Here is a 25944-nt window from a genome sequence, read left to right as displayed (position 1 = left end):
GTGAGAACAAGTAAGTGTGTGTGTTTGCTCTATGCTAGAGCGCTCCACGATAGCGCTGCTCGTTTTTGTTTGGCGGAATATTTTCCTCGTTGATTGGCACATGCCGGTTGGCTGCAGCTGGGCAAGACCGCAGGTGGTATACCCCTCTGTACACTTCCAATGGGCCATAGCTGATGTGGGGCCAGCCTGTCATCGTGTAATTATGGTGCTCACGGGATGGGTGATGGCTTTTGTACTACTCATTCGAGTTGTACGACTGCACGCAGCTAGGCACATCTCGAGCCCCACGCCCTGCCATCACGCACACAAGGCTCCTCTCCCCACACTTTCGATCTCTTCTCCCACCGTCCCACGGCGGCGGCGCTCCACTACACGTCCGCATCCTCCCCTTCTTCTCGTCGACGTCGTTAGGTCATGGGTGAGGAGACGACATCCAAGAGCCATGGCAGTGTGTGCAGACGGGGCTGCTGCGCCAGCGCTCTGCATTTGGTGAAGGGGTGGCGTCGTGGAGCATCGCGGAAGAAGACGCTGAGATCATCGTACGCGGGAGGAGCCGAAGCGGTTGGAGGCGAAGCAGATCGCCTCGCTGGGCGGCCAGGAAAGGTGGAGTGGCTCGCCGACTCGGCTTCTGAAAATAAGAGATCGTCCTCACAGGTGCAGGCGGACGAGTGGAGGCGCCCGGATGAGGCTACAGAGGACGTCGAATTCCAAGCGCCGACGCCGCTACCGCCGCCTTATTCTGCTGCTACCCTGATGTAGTATTTCCTTTTTTACTTCATCGCTTCCACATCGTATGTATGTCCCTTAGAAGGAGGAGAAAATATTTTACAGGGGAACACAAGATACATGGAGAAGGATGCACCGCTGCTAGGAAGGTTCCTTTTCTGAAACTATTTCTGTTGCCCATTTTGCTATATTTCCACTTGTAGCTGCATCGGCAAGAAATTCAGATTCCTCATGTTTCTTGCATGCTTGTGTCTTTGCCTTTGGTTTAACAAGGTTACATTCCTATGCGACCACCATAGGTATGAATTCTACATCAAGTGTATTGACGAGGGACAATTTATGCTGTTTGGAGAGATTGGAGAAGCACTTGTCAGTAAACAGGTAGGCCTTTACATACTGCTGAATCATCTTGTAGTGCAGATTTAGGATGCAAATCAGAATGGCAATGTTCCCTTTTTGTGTTTCACATATCTTTTATACTACACATTTGGGTTGCAGATTCAATGACATATCTGTGGATATTTACACCGATCGACAATCTATGGTTCTCTATGTGGAATTTTTAGATAGGTGTGAAGCAAATGTGTTGATTCAGGCTCTGACCTGCATTTTGGTGGTTGCTTCCATGACTAATCCAGTGCAATTTCTTATATACTGTATTCCCTCTGCCCGACTACAAAAAAATATAGCCATTCATTCATGTACACTGAGTCTAATAGCGACTACCCAGCAAGGGTCAATTTATTTTGTTCCACACTGACCTTGCAAGTTAAGAACGTAGCTGAGAGTGCATTGGCTCAATGAAATAGATATGGTGCATGTTTACTCAAGATTTTAATCATCCCGAATTCCTTGCACTACAATATGCAATGGTTAAAGCAAGACAAGTGATGGTCTACACTTCTTGGCAGAGTTAGTATCATACTGGTTGCTCTAATTTCGTTGCTTTATTCTTTGGCTTTACTGAACTTATTTTGTTCTCCTTTGTAGTAGCATGATTGGCGGCTAGAAAGAAAATGCGCTTAAGTTATGGTGTCTGTCGTAAGTTATAATATTTTAGAGATTGAACAACACCTGCTTCATGTTTGTATAGAATGAGGACAGCATACTTTGCATAAATAGGTGTAATTTATTACCGCTTTAGTTGGTCAGCATTTTTTGTCTCTCCATTGAAAGAACCCAGTGTTTCAGTTAATAATAGGACATAGCCATATTAATTTTTTTTATAACATTCAGATTCACTAAACAAGGTTTTTTTTGTGTCGTATTAAAAACTAGATTAAAGATTAGGTTATAGAGCTTCGTGTGTCAGCTTTGTGTGTTAGGCCCAACAATAGAACCATTTGTTTCTCCTGCCCAAGTTTTTTAAAATTATTATTACGGAATTACTTACAATGTCATTCTACCAATTGCGTAGAAAGATGGACTTGCCTGATATACTGCGCATTTTTATGTGTAGGTGCTCTCAGAGTGTAAAGAATTCATGTTGATGCATTTAGTCCAGCATGCATGTCACACTCATGGTCTTTCTTCTTACAAGTGCTTCTGGACTGCTGGTCACCGTACATATGCAGGTCATTTTGCTTTGTTATGGATAATGAATGCTATTAGTTTGTTGTCTAAATTTTAATTAATTTAAAATAAAAAATATACCTTGCATCATTCCTTTTCAGCTTACTGCTTTGGCAGCGACAAGAACCGTCGCTTCAAGGTTTGAGTTCTGACCTTAGACTGGCTATTTGAATATTCGCTCTTCACTTAAATCAACGCCACAAGACTCAGGTAGTGATTGATTTCGCTTATTGTTCGTGTTCTTGAAAAAGAATTGCATTAGTCATTCCAATTGGGATAATTTAGTCAAGTGATGTCAATAAATAGTGAATTCCTCAGAAATGGCCTTTTTCAATTCTGAATTCAGGGAGGCCTCATGATGTTTCTCCGCTTACTGTTCATATGTAATGGCCTACTGTTAAACTTGTAATCATTTTTATGGAGTTCTACCACAGTTTTTTTCTTTTGCCATCACTCTTGCATATGGGTCTAATTAAAGAGCCAATGTTCTAGCAAATGTGTAAGCAAAATGCTCTTAGTTACATCCTTGTTTATTTTATTTTATTTGGATCAGTTGCAGTCAAAGCAATGAATCTTTACCATGTATATATCATGGAGATTTGCAGCCGTGGGTGTTTGCTCATAGATAAGTGAATTAACGTTCTAGCTGTTTTGCTTCTCACAGGCATTTCATTTTGTTTATAGTCTATAGAAGGCATGTGATGTGCAAAACAGGTACTACTCTTCAGCTTTTAACACTCGTATTATCATTTTGTAATATTGGAAATGAATGTTTCTTTAGTAGATTCTCTCATTTGCAGAACTATCCATTACACAACATCTTACATCATGTTTTCTGGTTTGTTAATTTCCTTGAATAAATAAGTATTTTTTCCTTCAATTCCTATAATTTGCATTCCAGACTTTGATATTTGCTAAAAAATAAACACTTGGCTTAGATCCAGTTCAGGGAATCATTAGGCTTTGCAACAGTATGGTATTGGATAATCATCAATGTTATTGTTATTATGCACGATTATGATGAAAATTTGGGAAGAAATGCAATGACTCGTGTGACCCCAGAAGTGTCAGCATTGTTAGAGAATTTCTTGCTCTTGCATTTTCCTTAACACCTCTAATCTTACTTATTTACTGGTGCGTGAGCTTTTACCTTTTATTATGCAAAAGGAGATAAGTATTATTTGTGGCAGGATATAAATCCAGAACTGCTCAAGCCCTCATCGTTTTATGCCCAAAGCAATGGATGATGAGAAGAATGTTCGGATATTTGGAGCCACAAGGCCTATGAATCAACAATATTGGAGGAGAGCACTCCCAAGAATACATGGCTTTGTAGAGTCATGATACTACTACCTCGGGTCTACTTTAATTGACGCGCGCACATGCATAAATCCTCTGCTAGCTAGCTTTCCTCCGCGTCAATTATATCCGGATGGAGGGAGTATCAATTAAGAAAGACTATTTATCTAATGCGATGTAACAATCATGTCTGTTATCTGTTTATGAGAGGCTAGAAGTACCTACTACTTTTTTTTCCCCTTTTGCTAAGATTGTATTGTAAGATTCTCCATAGTTAGGATTTATATATATATATATATATTTTTTTTTTGATACTATGGCCAGCATTTAAGCAAAGAAGACAATGATCTATTCAGGCTTTCTTAGTGATGTTTGAGGCTCATATGCGTTGTCATCTCGTATCCTGACCATGATATAGCTGTAACATCAGGGGCCTGATTTGTATACACCTGACCGGCGAGGAGGTGCCCCATGGGGCACCCCAACCACTAGTTTATGTAGAAAGAGTGCATGTAGTACTAGCGAGATAGCTGAATGTTCCTAGGTCCAGATCCCCTGACCTCGCAAGTGCCAGTTCTGAATTTCTCTGACGAAAGTAGTCTGACTTAGTCTGACTTCAGTCAGTTCAGTGCATTGTTGGCTATAATTTTTTATTTTGCTAAATATATCATTTTCATCACCAATTGTTTTACTCCTGGTTCACCTTCATTGTACAATTTTAACACATTGCATATTCTAGAAAATAAGTTGCAGTTGAATTCAGAGAAAATAACCAGTCCTCTCTTAACCGATTCTTTTTTCTTATCTGCTCACATGTTTCCTTCTGGGTCTGGCTCATTTATCATTCATGGTTGCAGCGTTTGATTTGTAGGAGTCATTCCGCCATTTCTGGTTCTGCAGGGAGACGGGATGGCTTTCTTGAGTATGTGTGCCGCGAATCAGTTGAACAACGTGGCGGCGCTAATAACCGGCAGGAGACGCCATGGCGCATGGTTCTGAAAAGGTGAATCTGCAACGAAGTGCGATTTTTTTTTGTCATCTTTCTTACCGTTAAGCTTAAAGCAATTTCATGTCCCGATTATCTAAAATACTCACATAAGTGGGTTTATCACTGGAGTACAATTAATTATGTTCTAAACCTTAATGTTTTTTTGAGTCCCCATATAATCCGATGGAAGATCGAGCTTTTGTTACTACAGAATATGCTCTTGAACCTTCGATACCTGAAAAAAAATCAAGACTTTGAAAGTTTTATCATAAGTTACTGAAGAAATGAAATATATATTCTTATTTTTGGTCATTGTAGATTTCCATTGTTCCATTAACAAAGAGGTGGCTTACACTCTAAAGGGAGTAACTAGATGACTCTCGAGTGTTATAAAAGCGACAAGCAAATAACGAAGAACGAAACAAGAACACATGCAGGGGACACGAGATTTAACGTGGAAAACCCCTTCCAACACAGAAGGGGAAAAAACCACGGGCGCCAGCCAACAAAACTTCACTATATCGGGGAGTGTTTACAAACGCCGTGGGTTATCTTATAATCTGATAAACCCTAGCCGGCGGCTTACAAGATGTATATATAGGCGGTGCCAACGATCCATACCGTACCGCGGGGGGCGGCAGCCCCCCGCACCCCCCCTTCGCAGGCGTCCCTGCAGGGCACGACGTATGGGCTAACTTCTGACTTCGCTACGCTTCGGCCCAAGCATCCGGCGACGGGCCTCGCTCCGCTCGTCAGAAGATTTCCTTTCACATTGCTTTCTGAAATGGGAATAAGTGGTCCACTTGATGGGCAGAAAATTGTTAGGTCATAGATTTATTAAACTTCTGCGAGTCTTTGTTATTGCTTTTCTCCTAGCATTTGTCCTCGATGCTGTATTACCGGATGCAGATATAGTTACCGTTGCATCTTTTGGTAGGATAGTAAGGTTGCGAATAGAGGATATATACTTAAATGATGTACACTGCTTCGTCATCCATCCAAGTGATGAAATAATTCCTCTGACATTGCCTAACTGGTCCCAGGGATTAGATTAACTTTTTTTAAATCATGGATCGTCCCTCAAGCATTTTTTGTTAATGTTTCTTTTGTATTGCACCAAATGCTTTTTAATTCGATAAGAGTCTGACATCCAATAGTTGCATCCATCAATTTCCAAGAACAAGACATTCCTCTGTCCTTTTCGTGCCATGGTTTCCTAAGCAATGGAAAATATAATATGTATACAGTTGTAAGAATATGTTATTAAGTACAGTTTTACCTGAACCATGGTCCAAGTTTTAATGTTTGTTTTGGGAATTGGAAAAGGTTCCAAACGGCAAAATAATTTGAGATTTCATGCACCCTACCTACCTCTTTCGCCAAAGATAAAGTATAGTTATTGACACTTTGTATCAACAAATTTCACTTATTTTTCTGCCTTCTTTGAGTTTTACTTCGTTATTAATGCCTCATATGTGTACTGCATACTTTTCAACCTTCAGCCTTAGTGATAGCAACACTTCATTTGTAGTTTGGTCACCACCAAAAAATAGTATTGTAGGTAATAACAACACTTCATGAGGTGATTCAGTAAAAAAAAATGTCTACAAAAACTTATTATTGAATTGTACTATTAGCCGAGATCGATGACGTATGTCTGGAGGTTAGGGTCTCCAAAACTATGAATAGATATGATAAAATGCATGAGAGCAAACCGGTGTCTGAAATCTTGATTTATAGATTATATGCCTGATCCTTTTTGGCTTAAGTTAGAACTACGCTAAACAACTCATACTATTATGAACTCATTGCGTGCTTTACTTAGTTCTATGGACAAAATTAAATTATATTTCCTGTGCTAATAATAGCTTTGGTAACTCTAGACGAGAGTTATGCTTTAGATTGATGGTTTTTGTGGTCCCTTTTTTGAATGTCAAAACTCATGTTATTTCCTTCTTTTAGTATACCGTCAACTAACAGGTCAAGTCACCCCTTAAATTGCCATAGTGATGTTATATGGTAAGTAAGTTCGGTTTGAGAAGGAAATGTGTGCAAACTGTGCATGTCTGAAAAAATATAAATCACGATAAACTAAGGCGCCTAGAAGCAGATTAAAAAAAATATGGAAACACTAATGGCTTGTGCTTTCTAGAGCTCACTTCCTAAGTGGTCTTTAAAAAAAAGTTGATATTTGCATATATATGTCTTGAGTTTCTAATAGAATTTATATCTTAATCTTTGGTTATCATTTTTTTCTACAAATTATAGATCTCAGGTTCAGACCACCAATCTTTGAATTTCATGTGTTTATAACTTCGCAGGCAAGGTTCTAATAAAGAAGAAATATGGTTGGGAAGTCGGTAAGACGTGCATACAGATGACTTTGCAAGTCGAACCGTGACTCTGAATTGAGTAGCGTTTACATGCATATCTATATTAATACACAGTTGTTAGTCACTCATTTTGCCATTACGCCGTGCGTCATTTCAATGACTTAAGTTATATGCTCAGCCTGGTCTATATCATACGAGGTTACATGTTTCTTTTAGCCCTCTGAAGAAATTTGAAGGTATCTTAGGTATCTATGATTCACTCCACGAGCAAACTGAATGCAACCATGAAAAACGGAAACTTAAATCATGCATGTGCCTTTTCATAGTGCATCAGCGAACATGTTATTTCATTAATGTTGTTGTTGAATTTTGATTCATGGGCTTCCTTAACGTTAGAGGATCTGGCTCCTAATTCATGTAGTTCAGTGACCCCACCTTGCTGGAAGAATAATTTTGTATGATCTCTTATAATTGAAGTCATGCTTACAAGAGCGTTGATTGCAATGTTGATGGAAAGTTGTTTTCATGTGTACCGTTTTGTTATGTGTTTGCTATTCTAACATCAACATATTGTAATTGTTTCTCTCTCTAAATGTGCCATTTTATTTTGCGAACAAGGTGTGGGCGGTCCTATCATTAGGTTTTTTTATATACATATCCTCTCAGATCTCTAAGCTACCTAGGAATGCTAGGCTCCATGTGTCTTGAGGATGGTTGCCCAGTTGGGTCGGTTGTGTTAGCCAGTTGAGGCAGTCGTGCATTGTGACGTGCTATCTTTGCCCACCAATCGGTTTGTTTTAGGCTTCACCTATCTCTTCTACTTGGCACCGCGCCACCTCCTTCATGTGTCGCATCTTCTCCTTTAGCATTGTCACATCTCCTCCTTTGGTGTTGTCACCTCTGCCAGTTTCCCTTGCTTGATACTGTGTAATTGTTCCTTGCACTTCCGTGTTATCGTCTTTGCAACCTTTCTTCACACAGCATTATTGCCGACCTTGTGTTGACCCCTTCGTCATCTCTTGATCGAAAATCGACGGGTAACCGGAAACCTCACCCGATAACAGTTGGTACCATTCCCTCAAAATAAAAAAAGAATGGTTGGTACCATTAAAAAATATTGAAGGAATTTGAATTAAATTGTCAAAAAGGTCGTGCACTTATTGTAGCACAATACAGCCTCCAGTAGTGGAATCCAATATGTTGTGCTTCAGGGTGGTCGCAGTTTTGTACTTGTTCGCCTACTAAGCCAAATTTGTGTTTGCCTACTAAACCAAATTTGTGATGGATTAGTTTTTAAGTAAATAGTACATGATGGAACTCCAAGGAAAATATTTTAGATATCTGGGGAAAAAAATCCATCATACTGCACCCAAAAGTGAAAACCTAGCGAGCCAAAAATGGAACCATGTATGTCCCGGCAAAAGAACCACGGCGCCACAAAATGAAAAACTGGTAGCAGAGGATGGCGCGGCAGAGCGCGCTGGTCCATCTAGTAAAACTCAAAGCCCATAGGGCAGAAAAGTAGGAAGAGATTGATGAAATCAGTATGGATTTATTTGGACGTTAGGGATGCTAAAGGAAGTGGATTAGTTTTCCAGATTGGAAGAGCCATCGTCTTCATCGCCGAACCCTGCCTTGTTGGTTCCACCTTTGACAATGAATACCCTGGTCTAACTGTCGTGGTTTGGGAAGGGGCACGGCGGTGGGAAAAATTAGTGACCTAATAGGTCCTACAATCCAGGGATGGTTTCCCGGTGTGAAAGTAAGAAGGCCAAAGACATGGACAAGTTGAAGTGGAGCATAGGTTTTGAACCTGGGGTGGCACTGGATTGCATTGGTAGGAGTGGGGGTGTCGCACTTTGGTGGCAAGATAGATATGAGGTGACGGTTAGAACATGGTGCCAATACTACATACTGTAGATGCTAAGATTGAGTTCGAGGGAAAAACATGGCGTTTCAGTGGGATCTTTTAGCTATGGGCTCTCGCTAGGATTGGGTATGAAACATATGGAAACATAAGGATGCGGCGTGCCGCCACGCTATAGCTTCCTAGTACAGATTATAGACATAGTTAATATCATTACGCTAATTTTGGGTAAAGCATAATGTCTACAACAATAATAGAAAAGTTGGACAGTATGTTAATTATAGTTTGCTTACAAGAATACTACAATACAATGATCTTCATAATTACATATGTAACTCATTAATGATCAAGTCCATATCAACAACGACATGGACAACATGTACATGGGGGGCAAACAGGATCAGCTGCTGCAAACAAAAATTAAGAATTTAAATGTTAATTTTTAACAATGTGAAAGCAAAGTAGAACTTGAATTTCTAAAGGAAATAAAAGTAATCCAGATAACAAGCAACTAATTCTAAATAGATGAACAAATATGTCATCTTCCCACGGGTCCCTCCTGCCCGAGGATGCAACGTTGCTTGGACACGCGCCCTAGAAGAAGGAGAGAGTGTGTCTCATCGAGGAATATTTAGTTAGTTCTTCCAAATAATAAGAAAGATTTATTATGTTTTTCTAGGTAAAAGTCCAAAGGCATGGCGGCAAATTAATAATGTCTTAACGGCGATAAGATACATGGTGTTGAATCCAGCTTACAAGATCGAACAACACAACTACACGAATTACTAAAGGGGCTACAACCAGAAGCGCAAACAGCAGGCATGACCAATACAAAGACTACGCAGAATCGGAGTAGAAGCTGACCAACAATAGTGTCGGGCCAGAGCTTACCCAAAAAAGCGGGCTAACGAACACGGATGTCGTCGATAGAACTCCCCATCGCAGGCAACCGCACCAGAGGCCGACCACCACCTAGAAGCGACCAACACTGTCGAAAAACCAACAAGCAACACCTAGGTAGCTCAACGAGGGAGCATGGCACGAAGCAAGCCCCGCTGAAGTTCGCCAAACATTGAGCCAATGCCATCCAAATATACCGTACCTACACCACACAACCATCGGAGAGTCACATGGTGTGAGCCAACGAACACGGACGTCGTGGATAGAACTCCCCATCGCAGACAACCCCACTAGAGGCCGACCACCACCAGGAACCAACCAACACTGTCGAAAAACCAACAAGCAACACCTAGGTATCTCAATGAGGGAGCATGGCATGAAGCAAGCCTCGTCGCCAAACGTTGAGCCAATGCCATACGAAGATACCGCACCTCCACCACACAACCATCGGAGAGTCGCATGCTGTGAGCATCAAGACGGTGTCTTCATGAAGAGCATGACATAGGAGCATTGCCACCGCCCGATCTGAGGATATTGGGTTTTCACCTGAAGCACGAAGGAGGATCGAGAGAGCTGCAATGTCGCCTTCAAGAAAGGAACTACGTCCACAGACGCCGACGTTGCAACCCAGGGAATGGGCGCTGGTATCTCCTCGGCATGACCTCTCCACCTCCAACATAGGGAACGGGCCACCGCAAAGATGACACTAGTGCCTGCCACAACACGCTGCTAGCCGAAGACCATGCCGCCCTCATGGTTGTGGCACCAGCCAGCACTTGAGCCACTAGAACGCCCGCACACCAGAAAGCTCCCACCTTCTATAGGGCCACCATCCCGGTATCCAAACTCCATGGGACGGTGGCCTGAGCCGTAGACCAAGCACCATTGCCACAACAAGACTACCAAACCCCTACAAAGAAGAAAACGAGCAAACCGGCCTTCCCGCCAGTGCCACCATGCACTACATCCAACCCCCATCTGAGATCAGAGGCCTACAACCCCCATGGATGTAGTACACGCTACATCCAGAGGGACATGGTTGGCATGTCGCAAATCCCGCCAGATTGACGGCCTGCAGCCCCCATGGCTGTCGACGATGACATGTCTGAAGGGAGGGACACATAAGGACTCTCCAAGGATCGATGCCCCTATTCCGACCCATAAGCGAGTCGGACGAACCATGGCCGCGTAGCCCGGTGTCACCATCCATTGGAAGAAGAGTAAGCGGTGCCGGCAGCCAGAACTGACGCGAAGGACGCACCACCACCAGCTAGGGCCGCCGCCAAAAAGTTCATGTCAGTGCCTTCCTACGCCTGATCCGAGCTCGGCCTCCACGAGCCATCCAAGCGCAAGGAGCTTTAGTGCACGAAGCCACCTCGCGCCGCTGAGTAGCCTCACCGACCGCCTCTCGACCAGCGTGGCACCCCATCGACGGCACCGGCTCGCCCCCCCCCCCCACACACACACGCGGCGGAAGGAGAGGCCTTGCCGCCAACACCCACGGTGGTGGCGAGGGAGGGGGGAAGGAGGAGGGTCTAGGAGGCGCCCGCGTTAGGGTTTTCGCCCCGCTGCTCCTGGGAACAAACAGTGATGATGCGTCCTCTCTGGAATAGGGCCATCTCCAACGTGGCTGAGAAAACATGACACCTTTTTCGTCATATTTGGTCCATTTGGGGTGGCCTTGCTCACCACCACACGCGGCCACATGATGCCGGTCGAGATCTCCTCCTTCCCAAGCCTGGCACCCTCCTCTATCTCCACCTCCCTACTTCAGTTTCACTCTGTCCAAGCCCCTTTTCTTGAGAGTCATTCGCGGTCGTTGCTCACGTGCTCGCCCCGCTCAGCAAGCCAGAGATTGTGTTCGATACGTGCTTTTGCGGCATGGATTCCCGGTTGGCCACGCCTGTCCAGATCCCATGCGAGAGGCTCAGGGAGGAGGCGGTTCCGTGCCTGCCGTTCGGGAGCTCGGACATGTCGGTGTATGTGGTTCGTTTTCGGGATATCTGACATCGCCTACGATGAGGAAGGGAGAAGAGGTGCCTGCGTAGATATGCAGGTGGGTCATCCTTGACGTACCCCTCGCGGACGTGGGAGGAGAGACCAGCGTCTGCCTAGCCGTTTGGGTCGCGCGCTCCAACCAATCCAACCGCATTTGTGTCGTGGCCAAAATTGGCACACATCTCAAAAATAGAAATACATGCAAATATTCAAAATTCATTAAAGAAATAGAGCGTCCAATGGTTAAATAACACCCCAGTTTCCTTGTTATTCGCAATACCCTGGCTAAGCTGTATGCCGCAGCATGTAATGAATCTTGTTGAACTTGTTGGGCTTTATTAATTTAAAGTCGGGCACCTAGTGCCTTTTATCTAAAAAAAAAAAAAATTATACAAAGTGGCATACAGAAGGTTTTCTTCATTGTTCCCAACATTATCGCCAACATGCGTCGGCATATGTGCTCAACTAAATTAGTTTGAAGCTGATTGTGAACTGTATGATCGCGGATTTTGTAATGCTCATGGAGGATATCCTAGAACGTTGTCGGAGCACCCCGAGGATCAACTAACTCTCCCTCGTCTTCCCAATCCCGTTTTTTCTCAACAATCATATTATGCATGATCACACAAGCGGTCATCACTTCTCACATGGTTTGACACTCCATGTTCGAGCAGGGTGCAGGGTCGGACAATAGCCCAACGATCTTGGAGGCCACCAAACACCTCCTCGATATCTTTCCTGGCCGCTTCTTGCTCTTTAGCAAACCTTAACTGGTCCTCATCGTTGGTATGCCAGATTGTTTTCACGAGCGTAGCACAAGGTGGATAGATGCAATCAGCTAGATAGTACACTTTGTTGTACTGGTGGCCATTGATCTCAAACTGTACATCAGGGGACTTGCCATGTGCAAGCCTATCGAACACCGGAGAGCGCTGCAACACATTGGTGTCATTATGATAGCCAGCCATCCCAAAAATGAGTGTCAAATCCATTGGTCATGTCAAGGCATGGCTTCAAGTATGAAAGTGCACCCCTTAGAGTGTCCCTTGTACCACCCTGCCAATCAAATGGATAGTTCTTCCACTGCCAGCACATGCAGTCTATGCTGCCAAGCATCCAAGGAAACCCCCTAGAATCGTTGATTGACAACAGACGGGCTGTGTCCCATGCATTTGGTTGTCTCAAATATTCTCCATCGAACATATCAACCACCACTATGTAGAACATGTACATTGATTCCAAGCAGTTGGACTCTCTTATCCGCACGTAGATCACCGACAACTCCATATGCAATAATTCTAATCGTTGTCGTGCATTTCTGGTAAGAAGACAATCTCACCTTGCCAATTGCATCCTTTTTACAGACAAAGTAGTTGTCGTAGATCTTGACTCCTTCCATGAGTCGTACAAACAATGGTCTTGACATCCGGAACTGGTGGTAGCCGGCGTGTAAATTGCCTTTGTGCGGTGGAAGTAGTCGCCGAAAAGCAGCTCGTGGCCAGCTTATCTTTTCGATCCAAGGCACCGTCACGTCCCTTGACCGAGCCACTGTACATGGGAACCTGCGCGACATTGTGCTCATGAATGAGCAACACGGCCGCAGTCAGCAAGTCATCATCGAAGTCCTCATCGGAGGACGTATATATCGATGAAGTTCTTGTATAAGAACTCATCTCCGCTGTCCACCACGATCTACGGACCAAACGTCGTCAAGTTTAGTTAAGATAAACGAGCCCTCTCATTTCATCGAACACCCTTTGGGCGGCGCAAGCCAGGGGCCGACATAGCGACCTGCAGGCAAAGCACGTCGCGGGCAGGCAACGCGTGGCTGGAATCTCACCTTTTCCTGACGCGGTGAAGGCGGTGATGCCGGGAGAGGACTTGTAGGGCATCGCGATTGAAAACGGCGACGACTTCGGTTGTCACTGCTCCGATTGAGGAAAAACCACATCTCCAACCGCCAGCAAAAAGTACCCAACCCAGGCAGTGTCACGGTGTTGGCAGCCGACGTCGGGTAAGGTGGTAAATCGGCGATCGAGGGACAGCGGTGTGGCTATGGGGTAGGACTATTCGGAGAAGATGGTGGGTGGACTCGATATGGGACTATGACTAGTGGGCCAGGGGAAAGACAAGGGAGAACGCGAGCCGCGTCCACCACCACGCAAAGCAGGCCAGATTTGAGCCAGCTGGGTCAAGACGAACTCCGTGGTAAATAAAAAACAATTTAAGTTGCCTCGTTGGGCTGCGCTTTTATCCGCGGTGACCCATTCGAACCTGAGCAGAGGAGATGTCTCGTCGTGTTGGTGATGACCTAATCTTCACGACTCGGCGTAGTGGAACTAGCGAGGAGACCAAAGGTTTATTATGTCACTTATATAACACCGTAAAATACATCAACAAGGGTTTTTATTTCGAGCAAATAACCTTGTCAGGATGGACCGATTCCTGGACGGCGGTACCAAATCACCAAATCACTATCCCTCAAAAAAAAAAATCACCAAATCACTAACCTCTACCATCAACAACGGAGGCGCCGCCATTTGCCGATGTAGTGTCGCCGGCCATGAATCGGGCTTGTCGGGGCCCTGTCTAAACCAGGTCGGACGATCCTCAACCTATTCCTCGCCATCCAAGGTCTATCGGAGCAAGGTGGCCGCGTTCGTAGAGGGATGCGTGAGGAATCATGTACTGAATCTGATTGTATTCCAAAGAAAGAAGTTCTACCTTTGAAAATCAATACTATAAGTACATAACTGGCTACACAGGATGCCTCTAATAATATGTGCGCGCACTCGATCAATTTAGTTTTGATTAATTGAAGATACTGTAACGAGATCGGAGTATCAGACACCTCCAGAGAGCCGAAGCGAGCGACTGATTTTTCTGGAGGAATTCATTGTCCAGAATCTGATTGTATTCCGAACAAAGAAGTTCTGTCTTTGAAAAGCAATACTATAAAAGATGAACTATAAGAGCATCTCTAGTGCCTCGTGTCTATGGTCGTCTAAAGGAAGAAGAAAAAAAACTTAACTAGCTACACATTTTCTGAGGAGCAAGATGACGAGATATTGTAACTAGATCAGATAGAGCACCACCGATAAACCCGTAAGCCGAAAAATGTGTAGTACCTCCAGATTCCGCGACGAGGATGACGCTTGATAGCAGAGCGATCTCCAGCGCAACCATGAGAAGAACCATGTGGTATCTCGGAGCCATATCCCCTACTCACAAAATTGATCTTCAGAGGAGAATGTGGTAGAATAGTGCTTCGTGGTCTATAAATGATTCGCACCAGAGTTGGAGGAAGACTCGGCTAAACGGACTACGACTGTCTTTGACAAAAAGCTTTGACTTGCCTACTCCAATTGGCGAATCACATCGAATCACATGGCAATGATCTTTCTTAAACTTCGAACAGCGACATGTTGGAAACTGCAGATACAAAAATGAAACGATCGGTTGAAATCTTAACACGGGCGACTTTGACTGGGCGTTAGAGGACTAAAAAGATGTGACGTTTTAGTGTGAAAATATATCGTCGTTAAATTAGCAAAGGTGCCTTCACGGATTTTCGAGATTGTGATTCTTTCATGTCGTTTTTGAAGATCCTTCAGCGGACGCGCCAAACCGGCGTGAGAAAAGAATATTTTTCCCCGCGCGCTATTGCGGTATCCCGATCGTCAAAGTTGCCGCGTCGCTTCGCGCGCGCTATAAAGCATCGCGTGCGCGTGCAACAAACCACCACGGAAAGTTTCACCTGCCGCTTCACCTCGCCACGCGTCGTCGCCGCTCTCCTTCGTCGCCGCCGCCTCCGCTCCTTTGTCGCCGGGATACCGCTGCGCCACCGTGGGTTGTCCGGTTTCTGCGGCGTCCGAGCGCGTCCGAACGGTACATTCTACGCGGAGCTTCGCGCCGGAATCTTCCGCCTCACCCTCGGCACGTACAACACGCCGGAGCTGGCGGCGCGCGCTTACAACGCGGCCGCGTGGCGATTCCGGCGGCCACGGCGCGACTTCAACTTCCAGGACGTCGAGTCGCTGGAGGAGGCGGAGTTCCTACCGCCCGCCCCATGCCTAGTCGACGAGGAGGACCGTCGCCGCCACCGCCAGGCGCAACACCGGATCGCCATCGCCGAGCGCGACGAGGCCAACTTCCAGGACATCGAGTCGCTGGAGGAGGCGGAGTCCCTAGCGCCCGCCCCGTGCCTAGTCGACGAGGAGGACTGTCGCCGCCACCGCCAGGCGCAGCACCGGATCGCCATCGCCGAGTGCGACGAGGAGCTGATGCGCCAGTGGAGGGCGCAGTTCCCCAGCGACATCGACAACACGGAGGCCTTCTTCGCCGACCTCAGGGCGCAGCGTAGGTCAGACAGGCGCCGCCGTCGGGCCATCGCCGAGCGCGAGCTCGACAACCCGACTACAACTTGGGCCGACAACGACCCTCGTTGGGACGACGTCTGAACTGAGACAACCTCCAACGACGATGGTCGTTTAATTATCTATTTAAATTATATTTTCAGTGTTTTTTAGATCTTCTATTTAGACTATCGTTTATAAAAATGTGTTTCTGGCGCTGTAAATTAGCGCCTCCGATGCGCTTTTCAGTGGGCAACCCGCGCTGCGAAATAGTATCTTCGATGGAGGGGATTTCGACACATCGCGCGAAGTTGATTTTACTGCGCCATATTATTGTGCATCTGATTGGAGATTTTTTTTGAAACTTTATATATTACGGGCAAGCAAGCCGCCTCATTAAAAACCTCTCGACCCCCTTAGGTACCTCGAGAGGAAAAGAGTGCGTCAGCGCATCTGATTGGAGATGCTTTAAGAACATTGTTAGAGCCTCAACTGCAGGAAAAAGTCGAGATGTCAGACGGCTATTAATCCGAGCCGTTGTAGGCTCTAGATGTCTACGGCTGATAAAAACTGTCTGGTATAGCTGGAGGCCTGAAGCGGTGTTGGCATAACTCGCAAACACGTGGCGTTGGTGACCACCTATTAAGGGCATCTCCAGTGGCGTGACGCAAACGGACGCTCAACGACCGTTTTCGTCCGCCGTGACACGAAATGCGTCTGGGGCCTGTTCCAGCGGGGCGACGCAAAGTGACCGGGCCGTCCGCGGAGACGCAAACCTGGCCAAAATATGCGCCTCGGATGCGTCTCTGCGGACGTCCGGAAACGTCCGCTCGTGTCCGGCGGACGTTTCGGCTAGCCCGCCTGGCAGCGACCCTGCGTCGATGCGTCTTCTCAAACGCGCTAGCGACTGCAAAGCTGCGTCGCTTTGGCACTCTGCGCCACGTTAATGGCGACGATGACTCGGCTGCCGAGCGGCCGCCCACCTCTGCCAACCAGGTTAATGGCGACGCCACGCGTCCCGCGGCCACCGCATGCCGCCGGCCTATATAAAGGGGGCGAGCGTTCTTCTTCCTCATCCACTCCTCCAAAGAACCCCTAGCCGCCACAAAGCTCGACCGTAGCGCCGCCTAGGTGTTCCTGCGACGCAGCCAAGCCCGCGAGGAAGTCCATGGCCGGGCCTGGTGGCCGGCGAGGCGGTCGAGGCCGCGGCCCTGGGCGCCCCCGTGGCCGGGGCAGGGGCCGCCGTGGTGGAGCAGCTACGGCCCCACGCTCGCCGTCGCCTGCGCCCTCCTCGTCCTCGCAGGAGGAGCGCTGCTCGAGTTCCTCCTCCGCATCGACGACGACCCACTCGCCATCAAGCGGCTACCGGACAAGTTCGCCGAGTTCGTCGACGGCGTCGAGCCGGCGCACTTGCAGCTACGGGAGGCCAGCTGCAACTTCTGCCGCTGGACCGTGGAGGTCCTGTTCGACGGGCAGGGCAAGATGTACCTGCACACGGGGTGGGACAAGTTCGCCCGTGACCTCGACCTCGAGCCCGGCTGCCAGCTCACCTTCCTCTACGAGGGGGACGGCGAGATGATCGTCAAGGTGTTCGACGACACAGCCTGCCGCAGGCACTACCACACCGACGACTCCGGCTCCGACACCGATAGTTAGAACGTCGAGTGTTCTTTCTTTGCAGCGAATCTGGCTACGGGCCAGACGAAGCCAGTAGTCGAGGTTTCTGGATGTTCGCCTCATCGGTAGAACCAACAAGGGCACCATCTCCTCCCGCTGGATTTTCCAGTTTGGGTGATTGGGTGTGCCCTCGAATGTTCTTTCTTGGCAGCGAACATACGGAAATCAACACAACTGGTTTCCTCATTTTGCAATGTTTTATTTGTGTCCACCATGGTTCAAACTATGTGTTAGTTTGTGTAAACCATGTTCCAAACTATGTGTTAGTTTGTGTAAAATCATGTTTCAAATTGTTATATTTGAAACTATGTTTAAATGAACACTGCGTCAAAAAAGGAAAAAAAATGTGTCGCCCCCAGACGCAAACGGAAGCGCGGACAAAAACGGATATTTTTGCGTCCGCAGCGCGACGCAAACGGACGCTCGCGGACATTAAAATGCGTCGCGCCACTGGAGATGCCATAACGGACACTTGACGGCACAGAGCTATGCCGACGGCAATGCCGTCAACATAGCTCTTGTATCTTTTTCACATTAGTAAGTTTTATTTCCTATGTATGATTTAGTTATGTTTGTATTTGATTTTTTTGTTGTATGATACTTTTAGTTTCTAGTAACATATCACATTAAACAAAATAACATAAAGGTTTTGATTTATTTTGAATTACTTGTGTGTGATTTAAAATGTATCCAAAACAGCAGGCATGAACTTTGGTTACCAAGGGGTTGAATCTTGCGAAACAATTTGTGGGTCTATGATGAAAAAGATTGTTGTGAACCTAAAAATAATTTTTATAAAAGACATCAGTAAACTATCAAGCACATTTAGTTCAAATTTAGCCCCTTCTAACTGAATCGACCAATGCTTGTCTTTTTGGTGAGAGGTACCTAGAAATCATTTCAGATGCAATCAGTTGCTGATTTGTATATACAATGTAGTCTAGTATTCTTGAAAATTTGGTTCCTGCAATTTTGGAATGGTTTATTGGTAGGTTCTTCACAACAGAACGATTTTAGAACTCACCAAATTTTTAAAAAAATGGATTGTGCAAAGACAATGAAAACCACTAGCATCAACATTGGTTGCCATCCCAAGATACACGCGTGTGTCCAATTTGGTGTAAGTTCGACAAACTATGGCATGGTTTAGGTCTTGATCTAGGGAGTGGGGGCACCGCCCAGAAGGCTGCGGGGTGATGGCTTGGCTCGCGATGTCGAAGGGATGGGTACCATGCGGGCGAAGGATCATTTCCAGGTGCCGCCCTCTGTTGTTGGCGTTCCCAGATCGGCCTCCTCTCCTTTGGCACCAGCTAAGCGGGATGCCAAGGAAGGGGGGCTCCCCACGGTGGCTCGGTGGTGCATGAAGGGTGGTTGTGGTGGTGGCGGGAAGAATGGCTGGTAGGCGCTAGCGTCGTTGAACGGCGCTAGGCCAAGTGCAGGTAATGCGCACCGGGGCAGTTCTAGAGCCCTAGGGCCATCGATGGGGCTGATGTCGCACGGAGCGTTGCGGGTGCGGTGCATGAGCAGGATGACGCACACGAAGGACATGTCGTTCCTAGCGATGGTGATCGGATCACTCTCAAGGACCTTGTCGAAGCCGTTGAACATGGAAGGGACACCAGCACGGTTGACATGCTTAGCCTGGAAGCTTGTGGCCGAGGCGAGCGCGCAGATGCCCGGCCGCCACTGCGCGAGGTCGTACTCCTCCTACCGGAACAGAACAATGCGGGTGTCCTCGTGAAAGAATGGCTGCATGCGGATGGCCTCTTCTCTCTCGGCGACAGAGGAGAAGCGCGTGTACATTGCGTCCACTGATGAGGTTGATGCGTTGCAAACGTATTGATGGCGTGTATCTCACACGTTCGTTGGGAACCCCAAGAGGAAGGTATGATGCGCACAGCAGCAAGTTTTCCCTCAGAAAGAAACCATGGTTTATCGAACCAGGAGGAGCCAAGAAGCACGTTGAAAGTTGATGGCGGCGGGATGTAGTGCGGCGCAACACCAGGGATTCCGGCGCCAACGTGGAACCTGCACAACACAACCAAAGTACTTTGCCCCAACGAAACAGTGAGGTTGTCAATCTCACCGGCTTGCTGTAACAAAGGATTAGATGTATAGTGTGGATGATGATTGTTTGCAAAGAACGGTAAAGAACAAGTATTGCAGCAGATTTGTATTTCAGTATAAAAGAATGGACCGGGGTCCACAGTTCACTAGAGGTGTCTCTCCCATAAGATAGCATGTTGGGTGAACAAATTACGGTCGGGCAATTGACAAATAGAGAGGGCATAACAATGCACATACATGACATGATGAATATTGTGAGATTTAATTGGGCATTACGACAAAGTACATAGACCGCTATCCAGCATGCATCTATGCCTAAAAAGTCCACCTTCGGGTTATCATCCGAACCCCTTCCGGTATTAAGTTGCAAAACAACGGACAATTGCATTAAGTATGGTGCGTAATGTAATCAATAACTACATCCTCGGACATAGCATCAATGTTTTATCCCTAGTGGCAACAACACGTCCACAACCTTAGAACTTTCCGTCACTTGTCCCGGATTTAATGGAGGCATGAACCCACTATCGAGCATAAATACTCCCTCTTGGAGTTAAGAGTAAAAACTTGGCCAGAGCCTCTACTAATAACGGAGAGCATGCAAGATCATAAACAACACATAGGTAATAGATTGATAATCAACATAACATAGTATTCTCTATCCATCGGATCCCGACAAACACAACATATAGAATTACGGATAGATGATCTTGATCATGTTAGGCAGCTCACAAGATCCGACAATGAAGCACATGAGGAGAAGACAACCATCTAGCTACTGCTATGGACCCATAGTCCAGGGGTGAACTACTCACTCATCACTCCGGAGGCGACCATGGCGGTGAAGAGTCCTCCGGGAGATGATTCCCTCTCCGGCAGGGTGCCGGAGGTGATCTCCAGAATCCCCCGAGATGGGATTGGCGGCGGCGGCGTCTCAGTAAGGTTTTCCGTATCGTGGCTCTCGATACTGGGGGTTTCGCGACGAAAGCTATTTGTAGGCGGAAGGGCAGGTAAAGAGGCGGCACGAGGGGCCCACACCACAGGCCGGCGCGGCCAGGGCTTGGGCCGCGCCGCCCTGGTGTGTCGCCACCTCGTGGCCCCACTTCGACTCTCCTTCGGACTTCTGGAAGCTTCGTGGAAAATAGGCCCCTGGGCGTTGATTTCGTCCAATTCCGAGAATATTTCTTTACTAGGATTTCTGAAACCAAAAACAGCAGAAACCAGCAACTGGCTCTTCGGCATCTCGTTGATAGGTTAGTGCCGGAAAATGCATAAATACGACATATAATGTGTATAAAACATGTAGATATCATCAATAATGTGGCATGGAACATAAGAAATTATCGATACGTCGGAGACGTATCAGCATCCCTAAGCTTAGTTCTGCTCGTCCCGGAGCAGTAAACGATAACAAAGATAATTTACGGAGTGACATGCCATCATAACCTTGATCATACTATTGTAAACATATGTAATGAATGCAGCGATCAAAACAATGGTAATGACATGAGTAAACAACTCGAATCATAAAGCAAAGACTTTTCATGAATAGTACTTCAAGACAAGCATCAATAAGTCTTGCATAAGAGTTAACTCATAAAGCAATAAATCAAAGTAAAGGTATTGAAGCAACACAAAAGAAGATTAAGTTTCAGCGGTTGCTTTCAACTTATAACATGTATATCTCATGGATAATTGTTAACATAGAGTAATATAACAAGTGCAATATGCAAGTATGTAGGAATCAATGCACAGTTCACACAAGTGTTTGCTTCTTGAGGTGGAGAGAAATAGGTGAACCTGACTCAACATTAAAAGTAAAAGAAAGGTCCTTCGCAGAGGAAAAGCATCGATTGCTATATTTGTGCTAGAGCTTTTATTTTGAAAACAAGAAACAATTTTGTCAACGGTAGTAATAAAGCATATGTATCATGTAAATTATATCTTACTAAGTTGCAAGCCTCATGCATAGTATACTAATAGTGCCCGCACCTTGTCCTAATTAGCTTGGACTACCGGATCATCGCAATACACATGTTTTAACCAAGTGTCACAAAGGGGTACCTCCATACCGCATGTACAAAGGTCTAAGGAGAAAGCTCGCATTTTGGATTTCTCGCTTTTGATTATTCTCAACTTAGACATCCATACCGGGACAACATGGACAACAGATAATGGACTCCTCTTTAATGCATAAGCATGTGGAAAAAATTAGTATTCTCATATGAGATTGAGGATATGTGTCCAAAACTGAAACTTCCACCATGATTCATGGCTTTAGTTAGCGGCCCAATGTTCTTCTCTAACAATATGCATGCTCCAACCATTAAGGTGGTAGATCTCTCTTACTTCGGACAAGACGGACATGCATAGCAACTCACATGATATTCAACAAAGAGTAGTTGATGGCGTCCCAGAAGCATGGTTATCGCACAACAAGCAACTTAATAAGAGATAAAGTGCATAAGTACATATTCAATACCACAATAGTTTTTAAGCTATTTGTCCCATGAGCTATATATTGCAAAGGTAAAGTGATGAGGTCTAAGACCCCGTGTGTGGCCCGATCTCGCGGATTGACTTCGAAACAAAAGGGGAGAGATGGGAGAACGCGAGGAACACGAAGAACACGACGGGTACGAGGAACTCCGAGACTCACGCACGCACACCAACCCGATACACCCGATGCTTACCTCCGTGGCTCGATGGACCACGCCAATAGAATCTCCGAGGAAGAGGCACGTGGCGAGAATTCCCGGAGAGAGATTGGGGTTGGAGAGGAAGAGCTTGGTGAGTGAGAGAGAGTAACAAGTACTAGAATCTCAATCAACAACATCAAAGTCAACAACCAAGGTGCCTTGATTACGGAGAGATGATACCCAAGGGAGACTAAGCTCAAAGGTAGGTTTGAGTTCAAAATAAGTCTAAGGGGTAAAGGGGGTGTCCTGGGTGCTTATATAGTCTTACAAGGCGACACGGGCCGAAAAGGTACAAGTGAAACCGGTTCGGGCCGAAAAGGCATCTTTAGTCGGGCAAGGCCGGTCGGGAGGCCGGTCGGACCGGACTCGGGACCGGACGGTCCGGTCGCCGACCGGGTCCTGGACCGGGCTGCAACCGGGCGAGGTGCCGGGCTTACTCGGATGGCGCCCGGATGGCACCGGTTGGGAGGCCGGTCCGTGACCGGATGGCCCGGTTGAGAGGCCGGTCGACCGGATTCTGGGCCGGGTGGTCCGGTCAGGAGGCCGGTCAACCGGGTTCTGGACCGGCCGGCCATCTTCTCTTCCTTGCGTTCTTCGGGCGACTTCCGGTCCAATTCCATGTCCATCTTCATGACCAGCTGCTCCTCTCCTCCTCTTGACCACGGCATGTCCTCCTCTCCGGCGTCTTGATGTGCCTTGTACCTAATGACACATAGCATGTCGGCATGAGGTAGCATTCCATCCAAAGGGGTATCAAGATCAAGGGTGGTGAGGAGCGAATTCACCTTGTCATGTAGCGCTTTAACTCGAGCTCGAGTCATCGGTCCACTTGGGGGACTAGTTGGTCTTGGTGTGGAGGTGACCGAAGGCCACCCCGCATCATCTCCCCCCCTTGGGAAAGAGTCGTCCTCGACTCTTGTGCCTCCTCATCTTCATGATATGGCGACAAGTCCGCCACGTTGAATGTGTTGCTCACCAAGTACTTGGAGGTGGGGATGTCGATGACGTAAGCGTTGTTGTTGATGCGTTTGAGGACCTTGAAGGGACCATCTCCTCTTGGCTTGAGCTTCGAGTTGCGTTCATGAGGGAATCTTTCCTTCCGGAGGTGGATCCAAACGAGGTCGCCTTCTTGAAATATGCGTTCCTTCTTCTTGGCGTTGAGGCGGGTAGCTTGACGAAGCACATGTTCTTGAATGGTAGCTCTTGTTTCTTCATGAAGTTTCTTGACGGCGGCGGTGCACTTGTCGAAATCCATGTTGATCCGCTCATGAAGGGGGAGCGGTAGTATGTCGAGTGCCGTGAGCGGCTCAAACCCGTAGACGACCATGAAGGGACTCCTTGATGTAGTCGAGTGCTTGGCGCGGTTGTAGGCGAACTCCGCGTGTGGAAGGCATTCCTCCCATGACTTCAAGTTTTTCTTCACGAGGATGCGTAGAAGGGTGGAGAGGCTTCGATTGACCACTTCCGTTTGGCCGTCCGTTTGCGGGTGCGAGGATGATGAGAATAAGAGCTTCACTCCAAACTTTGCCATGAGCGACTTCCAAAGATAACTCATGAACTTGACGTCTCGATCCGACACAATGCTTTGCGGTACTCCATGTAGGCGAACAATTTCCCCGAAAAACAATGAAGCAATGTGTGAAGCATCGTCGCTCTTATGGCAAGGTATGAAATGAGCCATCTTAGAGAATCTATCCACTACCACAAATATAGAATCATGACCATGCTTAGTGCGAGGCAATCCTAGAACAAAATCCATGCTAATATCCGTCCATGGTGCATGTGGAATAGGCAATGGGGTGTAAAGACCATAAGGGTTGGAGGTAGACTTAGCTTGTAAGCATGTAGTGCACCGGCGGCAAAGGCGTTCCACGTCGCGGTACATTCTTGGCCAATAGTAGTGGGTTGAGAGCATGGCGTATGTCTTCTCTCGACCAAAGTGTCCCATAAGACCACCTCCATGTGACTCTTGCAAAAGCAATTTTCGAAGCGAAGACTCGGGAATGCAAATCTTGTTAGCTTTAAACAAGTAGCCATCATGCAAATAGAAATCATCCACTCCTCGTTCAATGGAGCACTTCTCAAAAATTGGAGCAAGAAAGAATCGGAAGGATAGAGTTCTTTGATCTCTTCAAGTCCCAAAACATGAAAATCCAAACGAGTTAGCAAAAGGGTGTTTTTGCGGGAAAGAGCATCCGCCACAACATTGTCCTTGCCCTTCTTGTATTTGATCACATATGGGAAGGACTCAATGAACTCGACCCATTTTGCATGTCGTTTGTTCAAGTTGTGTTGGCTTTTCAAATATTTTAAGGACTCATGGTCGGAATGAATGATAAACTCTTTTGGCCAAAGATAGTGTTGCCAAACTTCAAGAACACGAACCAAAGCGTAGAGCTCCTTGTCATATATAGGATAGTTGAGGCGTGCGCCATCTAACTTCTCACTATAGTATGCCACGGGTTTGCCCTCTTGCATAAGAACACCACCAATACCAAGCCCACTTGCATCACACTCAATCTCAAAAGTTTTGGCAAAATTTGGAAGAACAAGAAGGGGAGCTTCGGTAAGGCGTTTCTTCAACTCATCAAAAGCATTTTGTTGGGCTTTTCCCCAAACAAACGGAACATTCTTCTTGGTAAGCTCATTCAAAGAGCAAGCAATGGTGCTAAAATCTTTCACAAAGCGGCGGTAGAAACCGGCAAGTCCATGAAAACTTCGAACTTGGCCAACATTTGTAGGAGTAGGCCAATTATGGATGGCCTCTACCTTAGAAGAATCAACTTCAATCCCATTAGCGGAAACCACAAATCCAAGGAAAACCAATTTGTTTTGAGCAAAGGTGCACTTGGGGAGGTTAGCATAAAGCTTTTCATGACGCAAGATGCACAAGACTTCTCTCACATGTTGCACATGGTCCTCGAGGTTTTTGCTATAAATGAGAATATCATCGAAATAGACAACCACACTCTTGCCAATGAGAGGACGCAAGATGTGATTCATGAGGCGCATGAAAGTAGATGGAGCATTGGAAAGACCGAAAGGCATAACGAGCCATTCATATAGACCGAGTTTGGTCTTGAATGCCGTTTTCCATTCATCACCAATAGCCATGCGGATTTGATGGTAACCACTACGCAAATCGATTTTAGAGAAAATCGTGGCACCACTAAACTCATCAAGCATATCATCTAAACGCGGAATGGGATGGCGGTAACGGACGGTAATGGCATTGATGGGGCGACAATCCATACACATCCGTTGCGTCTCATCCGGTTTAGGCACAAGAATCACGGGAACCGCACAAGGGCTAAGGCTTTCGCGGGCGTACCCTTTAGCGAGGAGATCTTGTATTTGGCGTTGGATCTCCTTTGTATCTTCGGGGCTGGTGCGGTAGGCGGCACGGTTTGGAAGCGGAGCGCCGGGAATGAGGTCGATGCGGTGCTCGATGCCTCGAAGCGGT

At 46.6% G+C, this 25944-nt stretch overlaps 1 long non-coding RNA gene across 3 annotated transcripts; it reads left to right on the top strand.

Moving 5' to 3' along the window:
• Window positions 1-269: 269 nt before the first annotated feature.
• LOC124649988 lies at window positions 270-3768 on the top strand. 3 transcript variants are annotated; one of them, XR_006986848.1, is made up of 6 exons: window positions 270-875; window positions 1026-1107; window positions 1225-2300; window positions 2400-2508; window positions 2963-3012; window positions 3489-3768. It is a non-coding gene; the product is annotated as an uncharacterized LOC124649988 (long non-coding RNA). The 3 variants fall into 3 exon arrangements; XR_006986849.1 differs by having other exon boundaries at window positions 1026-1638; window positions 2186-2300; XR_006986847.1 differs by having other exon boundaries at window positions 1026-2300.
• Window positions 3769-25944: the final 22176 nt, after the last annotated feature.

The sequence above is a fragment of the Lolium rigidum genome, chromosome 4 (assembly GCF_022539505.1).
Source record: "Lolium rigidum isolate FL_2022 chromosome 4, APGP_CSIRO_Lrig_0.1, whole genome shotgun sequence".
Classification (NCBI taxonomy): domain Eukaryota; kingdom Viridiplantae; phylum Streptophyta; class Magnoliopsida; order Poales; family Poaceae; genus Lolium; species Lolium rigidum.
This window is presented reverse-complemented; position numbering and strand designations above follow the sequence as displayed.